Raw genomic sequence first — 10,885 nt, 5'->3', positions numbered from 1 at the left:
GTTGGCCACGTGGTTCTCTGCCCTCGGTGAAGTTTTAATGTTCTACTATCTATTGATGCTCTTTCATTGACATTCCAGGTAATAATATCACCAAGATATTTAAACTTTTTTACTACTTTAATTTTTTGCTCTTTATGGAGTATGATATGGGATGTGTCAACTGGAAAGCTGGGCATTATTTCTATTTTCTCAAACGAAATTTGCAATCCGACCTCTGCCGCTAATCTAGTTGTTCTGTCTGAACCTTTGTTTCATCAGTATTGGTCTGCTAACAGCAGCAAATCATCTGCAAATGCAAGGCAGTTAAGTTGAATTTTTCTTCCAATCTTAACGGATGGTGTGCATATCTTGTTCCATTCACGCATGATTTTCTCCAGCACACAATTGAACAATAATGGAGACAATCCATCCCCTTGTAAAACGCCAGTATGAATCTCAAAAGGTTCAGAGAATTCATTTCTGAACCTTACTCTAGCTTTGGTATTTCGAAGGGTGACTGCAAGGAGGTTGACAGGTTTCTGATGTAAACCAAATTCTTTAAGAATTGACAGTAGAGATTCACGATGGATACTATCGCAGGCCATTTTAAAATCGACAAACGTGATCACTAGTTTCTTGTCCCTTATTCAATAATGGAGACAAACGTTCGCTTGACGCCACCCTTTCCAAAACATCAGTATAAGTGTAGACCACAAGAGGCTAGAATTCAGAGGAATGGTATCGACAACAATTGATACATTTATACTAAATAACTAGACAAACGAGGAAGTTGATCTCCCATTGTGCACAGAACCGTTCAGAATACTCTTGCAAGCCAAATTTAAACGAACGCAAAATTTCCAAAGTTGGCCATCTCTTACAGAAGCACGAAATTTAGAGCGGACTTCAATGCAAGCAGCTTGTAATAGTTTCCACAACGAAACATTGCCTCGAAACCTCGCAGAAAATCTCAAGAGATTCTGGTCGTATTTAAGGTATGCTAGGGGCAAGACACAATCAATGTCTTCTCTGCGCTATAACAACGGAAATACTATTGATGACAGTGCTGCTAAAGCAGAGTTACTGAACAAAACCTTCCGAAATTCCTTCACCAAAGAAGATGAAGTAAATATTCCAGAAATTGAATCAATAACAGCTGCCAACATCAGTAACTTAGAAGTAACTGGGAGTAATAAAGCAACTCAAATCACTTAATAAAAGGAAGTCTTCCGATCCAGACTGTACATCAATTAGGTACGTTTCAGAGTATGCTGATACAATAGCTCCATACTTAACAATTATATACAGCCGCTCGCACGACGAAAGATCCGTGCCTAAAGACAGGAAAGTTGCACAGGTCACACCAATATTCAAGAAAGGCAATAGAAGTAATCCATTAAATTACTGATCCATACAATTAACGTCGATATGCAGCAGGATTTTAGAACATATACTGCGTTCGAACATTATGAATGACCAAGAAGAGAACGGTCTATTGACACGCAGACAACACGGATGTAGGAAACACCCTTCTTGTGAAACGCAACTAGCTCTTCACTCTCAAGAAGTGTTGAGTGCTATCGACAAGGGATTTCAACTTGATTCCGTATTTATTGATTTCCAGAGCGCCTTTGACACTGTATCTCACAAGCGGCATGAAATCAAATTGATTGCTTATGGAATATCGTCTCAGTTATGCGGCTGAATTCCTGATTTCCTGTCATCGAGTAAAACAGAAGTGATTCCTGGCGTTCCCCAAGACATTCCTAGTAGCCAACCGAGCGAGGTAGCGCAGTGGTTAGACACTGGACTCGCATTCGGGAGGACGACGGTTCAATCCCGCGACCGGCCATCCTGATTTAGGTTTTCCGTGATTTCCCTAAATCGCTCCAGGCAAATGCCGGGATGGTTCCTTTCAAAGGGCACGGCCGACTTCCTTCCCCGTCCTTCCCTACTCTGATGAGACCGATGACCTCGCTGTCTGGTCTCCTTCCCTAACCCAACCAACCAACCAACCAGCCTAGTAGCCATCTTATGTTTTTTGCAGATGACGCTGTCGTATATCGTCTAGTAAAGCCATCAGAAGATCGAAACAAATTGCAAGACGATTTAGAAAAGATATCTGCATGGTGTGAAAATAGGCAAATGACACAAAATAATGAAAAGCGTGACGTCATCCACATGAATGTTGAAAGGTGTCGGTCAAACTTCAGCTACATGATAAATCAGTGTAATCTAGATACCGTAAATTCAACTAAATATCTGGGAATTACAATTACTAACAACTTAAATTAGAAATAACACATAGAAAATGTTGTGAGGAAGGTGAACCAAAGACTGTGTTTTATTGGCAGACCACTTAGAACCGCTACGGTCGCAGGTTCGAATCCTGCCTCGGGCATGGATGTGCGTGATGTCCTTAGGTTAGTTAGGTTTAAGTAGTTCTACGTTCTAGGGGACTGATGACCTCAGAAGTTAAGTCCCATAGTGCTCAGAGCCATTTGAACCATTTTTGAACACTTAGAAGATGCAACAGATCCACTAAAGAGACTGTTTACACTAGACTTTGGAGTACTTTTGCGCAGTGTGGGATCCTTACCAGGTAGGATTAAGGGAGTACAGGGAGAATGTTCAAAGAAGAGCAGCATGTTTTGCATTATCGAGGAATAGGGGAAAGAGTGTCACGGACATGATGCAGTATTTGGAGTTGTGGGGGATCTTCTCACGAAATTTCAGTCACCAACTTTTCTCTCAGAATGCGAGAATATTTTGTTGACGCCTACCTACATGGGGAGAAATGATCATCACAATAAAGTAAGGGAAAGCAGAACTCGCATATAAAGATGGAATGTTCGTTTTTTTTTCGCGTGTTGTTCGAGAGTGGAATAATAGGCACCTAAGTGTGATGTGCAGAATATCCATGTAGATGTAGTTGTAGATGTAGACATGAATGTCGCTACTGGTTTGCTGCCGATTCTGATACGAACAACCCTATCACTGAACTGTTCACAGTAACTCTCCGCCTTACATTCCTATTTATACCGAATCCTACCCCGATTATACCATTTTCTGCTGTTGTTGTTATTACTCTGGCAACGGCCTTGCCGCAGTGAACACACCGGTTCCCGTAAGAACACCGAAGTTAAGCGCTGTCGGGCTTGGCCAGCACTTGGATAGGTGACCATCCAGGCCGCCATGCACTGTTGCCATTTTTCGGGGTTCACTCAGACTCGTGATGCCAATTGAGGAAATACTCGACCGATTAGTAGCGGTTTCGGTCAAGAATACCATCGTAACGACCGGGAGAGAGGTGTGCTGACCACACGCCCCTCCTATCCACATCCTCATTTGAGGATGACACGGCGGTCGGATGGTCCCGGTTGGCCACTTGTGGCCTGAAGACGGAGTTGTTTATACTCATATGACCAGAAATCCTTGTCTTCTTTCCATTTCACTTCACTGAGCCCCTCTGTATCTAGAGTCAGCCTCAACATTTCTCGGATCTTCTAGCTTCCCTACCACGTTCAAGCTTGTGACGTTCCCTGTCCCGACTCTTAGGACGTCATCCTTTTGTTCGTTATTCTATCTTTTTCTCATGGTCACCTCCCCCTTGGCGGTCCTTTCCCGGAGATACGAATGGGGAACTATTACGGAATCATTTGCCAATGAGGAGATCATCATGGCACTTTTTCAATTACAGGCCACATATTATGTGAATACGGATTATGCGTATTTAATGCAGTGGTTTCCATTGTCTTCTGCATCCTCATGCCGTTGATTACAGCTGATTTTTCCTCCTTTAGGGGAAGTTTCCCACCGCGGGGGCAAGAGAATGCCCTGGACCTCGCCCGCATCTCGTGGTCGTGCGGTAGCGTTCTCGCTTCCCACGCCCGGGTTCCCGGGTTCGATTCCCGGCGGGGTCAGGGATTTTCTCTGCCTCGTGATGGCTGGGTGTTGTGTGATGTCCTTAGGTTAGTTAGGTTTAAGTAGTTCTAAGTTCTAGGGGACTGATGACCATAGATGTTAAGTCCCATAGTGCTCAGAGCCATTTGAACCATTTTGCACCCTGGACCTCTGTCCGCTACTCCGCAAGTCTGACTGAGGGTGACTTCTTATGTCGGATATCTTTTGTCGCCATTGCTGATTCTTTATTCAGAATTTATGTGGGGGCAGGGTTCGAACCCAGGACCAAGGACATTTTGAAAACTAATCTAAGATGCTAACCTTCATTTAATTTCATTTCTCCTTACTTTTCGTTGCATTTGTTCGGGGAGGAAGTCTCTTGATACCCGTTCAAGTTCATCGTTGATCCCTTCACACGGTTTTTTTTTTATTACAGAGGGCAGTTAACCCTCTGAGTAAAAATACGCTGAACTACCGTGCCGACTCCCTAGACCACAGGTGGATTGCATCCGATTAATGAGGACGCTGTGTGTAAGTTTCAGTCTGAGAACAATAGATTGGCACATGGGAAGATAATAGTGACAGGCAGCGCCGAACAAGTCAGTCTTGGCGAAATCTTATGACAGTAGCTAGAGATGAAGCAATGTTGCTGTTTGTAAAAAGGCTGTGCAATTTGCTGAAATTTTCGATTGCGTTTAATTCAGAATTGAAAGCAGAAATCCCCCGAACCTGAAATTTAGTTTCGGAACGTAGAAATGGTTCTCCGTAGCGACTGTAATCTTTATTGTGGTGTCTGTACCCACAGCTTCTTTAGTCTTTTCACAATGGTATTATGCCGTCGCGGAGACGCTTCAGGAATCCGTTGTTATTTGTTCAATTTGAAGGGAATTCAGTTTAAGGACAATGCGCATTTTTCTATTATCATCTCTGCACTTGTCTGTCGATATGCGAAAAAGCTGTACATGTAAATGCAATTATTGTGTTGAAAAGTCTAGTGGCTTACATATATTATTAATGACAACGGTGTGCCTTTGCTACCTTTCATTTCTGTAACATCTTAAACAATTAATCCAATCATTCCAATGCTGGCATCGTTGCCTGGATGCAGCTATCGTACTACTGCTCATCATATAAAGTTTTCGTTGCCGATCGCAAAGTATTTTTCTTAAAGCATGCCAATGTGTCACCATAAGATACGACGTGCTTGCCTGCGAATAGCGCATCAGTGTGTATTGGACTGTCATGAGCAGCAAAAGGCATTGAAACCGGTCATATATTAATAAAAATATCTTACGAGCGAGAAAAAATACACACGATGTCCATAAATTATCTTTACAGCTTAAGGTTAGTATCCTTAACACTCTACGAGATAGCCGTTGTGGCCGAGCGGTTCTAGGCGCTTCAGTCCAGAACCGCACTGCTGCTACGGTCGCAGGTTCGAATCCTGCCTCGGGCATGGATGTGTGTGATGTCCTTAGGTTAGTTAGGTTTAAGTAGTTCTAAGTCTAGGAGACTGATGACCTCAGATGTTAAGTCCCATAGTGCTTAGAGCCATTTGAACCACTATACGGGATATTAAGAAATGGTTTTCAAAGTGTGACCCAGCTTTGACGCAAAACTGAACTTGAAAACCTGATAAAATGTGAGCGCCACGGGAGAAAGCTCAGTGTGCGGAGAAAGCTCTGTGTGGCCTGGTTCATACTGACGACGTCCCATACCCAAGCTTTCGAACCGTCAATGGAAGGCAACCACCGCCCGGAGCAACTATTCGAGCTTGGCGTATGCAATTTATGGAATCAGGTAGTGTGCTGCGTAAACAGAGGACGGGTCGCCCATCTGTTTCAGACGCCGATGGGGACAAGATACGACAGGTTTATGAAAGGAGGATGGCAAAATCGGTGCGTACGGCGGACAGAGAGTGGGAAATGAGACGATCAGCATTGCCCAACGTCTTGCATAAGAACTAACTGCTATATCCCTTCAAGGTGCAGTTGCTTCAGGCATTAAAGCCTACGGACAAACCTCAGTGCGAACAGTTTTCAGTGAATATGCTGGCCAAGATTGACGCAAACAATCACTTTTTCTGAAAGATCTGTTTTTCCTATGAGGTATCGTTTCATATATCCGGGAAATTGAATCGTCATAACGCTCCTATCTGGCGTTTACAGCGTCCTCGCGTTATACTTGAAATTGAAGGAGATAGTCCCAAGGTCAATGACTGATGCGGAATGATCACAATTGCATCGTTGAGACAGTTTTCCATCGAGTCTGCCGTCAACGGTGGTGTTTGCCTGCACACGTTACAAGAGATTTTCTGTGTCACAAAATATGTTCAAATGTGTGTGAAATCTTATGGGACTTAACTGCTAAGGTCATCAGTCCCTAAGCTTACACACTACTTAACCTAAATTATCCTAAGGACAAATACACACACCCATGCCCGAGGGAGCACTCGAACCTCCATCGAGACCAGCCGCACAGTCCATGACTGCAGCGCCTCAGACCGCTCGGTTAATCCCGCGCGGCTGCTGTGTTACAATTGGAACACCTGCAACCTGTTGTCCCATTCCAGCAGAGTGGGGCACCGCCCCACTGGTCCCTAAATGTCTGTCAGTTTCTAGATAGGTGGATTTGGACGAGATGACCTCCATCATCATGTGACCTCACAGCGCTAGACTTCTTCCTGGGTGTTTTTGTAAAGGAGCTGCTGCGCCGAATAAAGGTTAGAGACCTACAGGACTTGAAAGCTTTCGCAATGCATTTGAACGTGTCAGTGAGGAAGTCATGAACCGTACTTGCAGAGAAATGGAAATCCGATTAGATGTTTTCAGTGCTATTAAGGGTTCACAGACTGACGTGTATGAAAGAGGAAACATAACTTTGTGAGATATCATATGTTGAAAATCATTTGTTAATAACTAGCGTAGTTTTAAAGGTATTAGTCTTACGCTGTAAACATAATTTATAGAGATCCCGTATTAGTAACAAATCAGTTATAGATTTTTATGGGGTGATTCAGCCTTTCCTACTTCTTATCCTTTTGTAAAAAAAAAAAATGTGTAAAGAGGTTAGCAATCAAATTCCAAATACTTCTGGGTTCCGCTTATACTTCAGTCGAAACCCTTTGATGTTTTCATTTTTGCCCTGCTCTTATCAAATCACAATTAGTACGCTTAAATTCGGCCAGATAAGTTCCAGAAGCAGACAAGTGCTTCTTAAGTACCTCGCTGAAAGTATCCGTTATCCATTACTAAGCATGTTCCGCCGAACGTAAGTCCTACGGCCGAGGTCGGATAAATTAAATTTGTGTATCGCGTAATGCAAGGAGTACTAATTCCCGCGAGCTTTCTCCGTAATAATACTCTTTTGCTAATCTGAAAACCGATTTTCGTGTTTGTTGAGGCGCTCTTAGGGCGTTTAATATTCAGTCGAGACTGAAATTAACACTAATGAGCTATTAACGTCTACCGCGGTCGAAACTATTGCTGCGTTCCTAATTGAAGAGGCGAGCGCTTAATGGGCCGGTAATAGTGCGTGAAGGCGGGACAGTTCAGAACTTGTATCTTTCTGACGTGAACTTCTTCTCGTGTTGCTGTTTCCAGGAAATATTAAAGTCGACGAAGAAGTTAATAAACTTGTTGCGAGAAAGGCCTCCGTCTAATTAACGTTTTGGACGAAGCGATAAACACGTTGATCGTAATGAAATTAAATTCTTGCATGCGAAAATTAATTATCCTGCGTTATTAAAACGCAATACTGGTGTAAAAGCTCGGGCTGGGCCTGAATTCCCGACGCCCGATGTCTCCCTGACAGGGATTTCCACGTCGCGTGACGTCTGCGACAATGAGGCTATCGTTGCACTGATCCATAAAGGAATGTAAAAATCACGTTAGTCTGTCGTTAAATCTTCGTTGTATAGATCCTACCAACGTCCAGTACAAGAAATGAGTAGTGGGAATAAAGTTGAAAAGATTCAAAAGAGTTATATTAAAATGACAGAAGTCAAATTAATAATTTTTGACTATTTTCGACTAATTTCGATTTTAAGTTATTATCTGATCGAGAAATATTACCACCGTAACCTGAGAGGACGGTCCGTTGACACCAAAAGAACAGAGAGAACATAGAGAGTCCACGGTATCAGGCATCTCGGTTTTACAGTACAGGATGAGACAGCTGAGACAGGCCACAACAGATATACCCAGAATGAATCAATATATCGAGGTGTGGTTTTCGCTAAGTTATAGCGAGCAATGTGGCGAATATGCTGACGTTCGCAAGCTGTTTTTATCGTTTACAGTCGCCGAATTATGACCGATTTCATTTGTTTCTAATTAAACTGTCTACTTTACCCCTGACATTTGAGAAAAGCTTCTAAGATAATTTCAACGACATAACTTGTATGGGACTTGATCAACCAGTATCGCGATAACATCGCCGCAAACAACTGTCCCGCCCTGAGTAGAAGAGGTTCCAAAAACGTCAGCTCTTTGACACCAACTGTGAACAAACACGTAACTCACGTTAGTGCTTGTGTTTACATGTGCATTTGATGCCCGCCAGCCTGTGATATGCTTACGTAGCAATCACATAACTTGCTGTAAGGCTGCTGAGTCATTCACAATGAATACGACAGTCGAAAATGTGAATATCAGTTAATGCGAATGGCTCGAAACTATTAGAGCAGCGGCGTGATTTTGTGCTAATAGGGTCCATATCGTGCCAAGTACTCATGACCAGTATTTGCGAACATTATAAAACAAGTTCAGGGATGTTGAAGTGTGAAGAATAAAATACGGTAAGGGAACGAAGAGCAGCTGATGAAAGAAATGAAACTGATATTTTACCAACTGTAAAACTCAATGCAAATGTCACTAAGATGCATCTGGTCAGTATGAGAAAAAGTACTATACTCCATTGCACTGCATTCTCTTCACTCTGCACTGTGACTACAACTTCACGGCATTAATTTCCAAAACTGATTACAGTTTCCGAATGTTATCTACGAAAAGTGCAAAATGATGCGGTCTATCGATGGAAAATTTTGTTCCAGGAAGAAGCATCATTTACAAACCAAGGAGAAGTCAATCTTTGCAATATGCGCTAATTGTCGGCTGAAAGTTCACGCTTAACTCAAAGAAGTCGATAAAAACAACGCTCTTGGTCTATTGATTTTTCGTGCGTCTTTTTAAAGGCATTTAACACTGGTCCCAGTTTAATTGATGGGAAACTAAACGCATTCAAGTGTCTCGAGTTCCTGAGATATTCTGCGGCCGCAGTTATTGGAGAACATCTCACTGGACATAAGGCAATCAGCCTGGTACCGATATGAGGGTTATCCCTGCCGAGCGGTTCTAGGCGCTTCAGTCCGGAACCGAGCTGCTACTACGTAACAGGTTCGAATCCTGCTTCGGGCGTGGATGTATGTAATGTCCTTAGGTTAGTTAGGTTTAAGTAGTTCGAAGTCTAGGGGACTCATGGCCGCAGATTTTAAGTCCCCCATAGTGGTTTGAACCATTCTTTTATATATATATATATATATATATATATATATATATATATATATATATATATATATATATCCCTTGCATTCCGCACTTGTAACGACATTCGGACAGCATTGGAACGGCCGCTCATGAAACGCAAAACGGTCTGCACTCTCACCAAACTTGACACTTTGCACTGTTAACCGTGACGGAAATTATAACAAGAGAGCCACTACGAAACACCGACGACTCCTGAAGGACATGAAATGCCTTATAACACGGGCCTGTGCTGGCGTCACGTGTAGATGAAATTCAGTGTGCAGTAATATTTCTCCAGAATCACTTTAAGGCATGTAGCAGTGCTCATGGTCAACATTTTGAGCAGTTGGAATGGCAGCACTTGAAATGACAGTCCGGGGGTGACCGCCCGGATCTGGCGAGCGCCTCTGGCAAGCGGGGTGCACTCAGCCCGTGTGACGCCAATTGAGGAGGTACTTGATTGAGAAGTAGCGGCTCCGGTCATGAAAACTGACAACGGCAGGGAGAACAGTGTGCTGTCCACATGTCCCTCCATATCCGCTCCCAATGCTGCCTATCGGCTCAGAATGACGACGGTGATCCGTCGGTAGCATTGGGCCTTCCGAGGTCTGTTTGGACGGGGTTTAGTTTAGTTTTATTCGATCAAGTCCTATACATTTTCCGTCGATGAACTTTTCTTAGAAATTTCTTTCAGATGACAGAAAAAAAGTACAGTATTCTTTTCCATTAGAAACAAAGTTGGTATCATAATTCGGCGACTGTAAATGATAAACGTCAGACAGTTCACCATACTGTCCGCTATAGCTTGGCGAAATCCACACCTCGATATATAGAGTCCTTCTGAATACGTTTCGAGTAATCCATCTTAGCTTCCACATCCTGTATATTAAAATCATTCAAAAAGAAACGAGCCGTAGGTATCATAATGCAATTGCCTAAGCAAGAAGGTGTGGTCTCCGTTAAGAGTGCTAAGGCCACAAATTCGACGCTAGAGGGACATGGGGAAACACCCTCGTGACGGCAGTTCGAGTATGTGCACGCGTCGACCGTGTACTGCACTCGGTAGTGCGGAAAACACAGAGGTGGAGGCCACAAAAGGAGAGCAAAGGCGTCTAGCCTAGTGCGTCTCCTACCAGCGGATGGAGTGCGGAGAGCGGATGTAAGTAGGGTTGCCTAACTTAATATGAGTAACGTATTTTTGAGACCAGTTTTAGTCTGCCCACAATATAAAATGAGAAGGTGTTGTTGGACAGTACTGGATTAAAAAAAACTCCTCCCGCATAGGCCATGAAGGCCCAAAGGTACCGACCGGCCGCCGTGTCATACTCAGCCCACAAGCGTCACTGTATGCGGATATGGAGGGGCATGTAGTCAGCACACCGCTCACCCGGCCGTATCTCAGTTTCCGAGACCGAAGCCGCTACTTCTCAATCAAGCAGCTCCTCAGTTTGCCTCACAAGGGCTGAGTGCACCCCGCT

The 10,885-nt window shown here is 43.5% G+C and overlaps 1 pseudogene; it reads left to right on the top strand.

The window, feature by feature from the left end:
- The first annotated feature begins 3,070 nt into the window (after window positions 1–3,070).
- On the top strand, window positions 3,071–3,188 carry LOC126264067 (5S ribosomal RNA; annotated as a pseudogene).
- The last annotated feature ends 7,697 nt before the right edge of the window (window positions 3,189–10,885 follow it).

Source organism: Schistocerca nitens, chromosome 6 (genome assembly GCF_023898315.1).
Source record: "Schistocerca nitens isolate TAMUIC-IGC-003100 chromosome 6, iqSchNite1.1, whole genome shotgun sequence".
Lineage (NCBI taxonomy): Eukaryota > Metazoa > Arthropoda > Insecta > Orthoptera > Acrididae > Schistocerca > Schistocerca nitens.
Note: the sequence above shows the minus strand (reverse complement) of the source record. Positions and strands in the feature narration are given on the sequence as shown.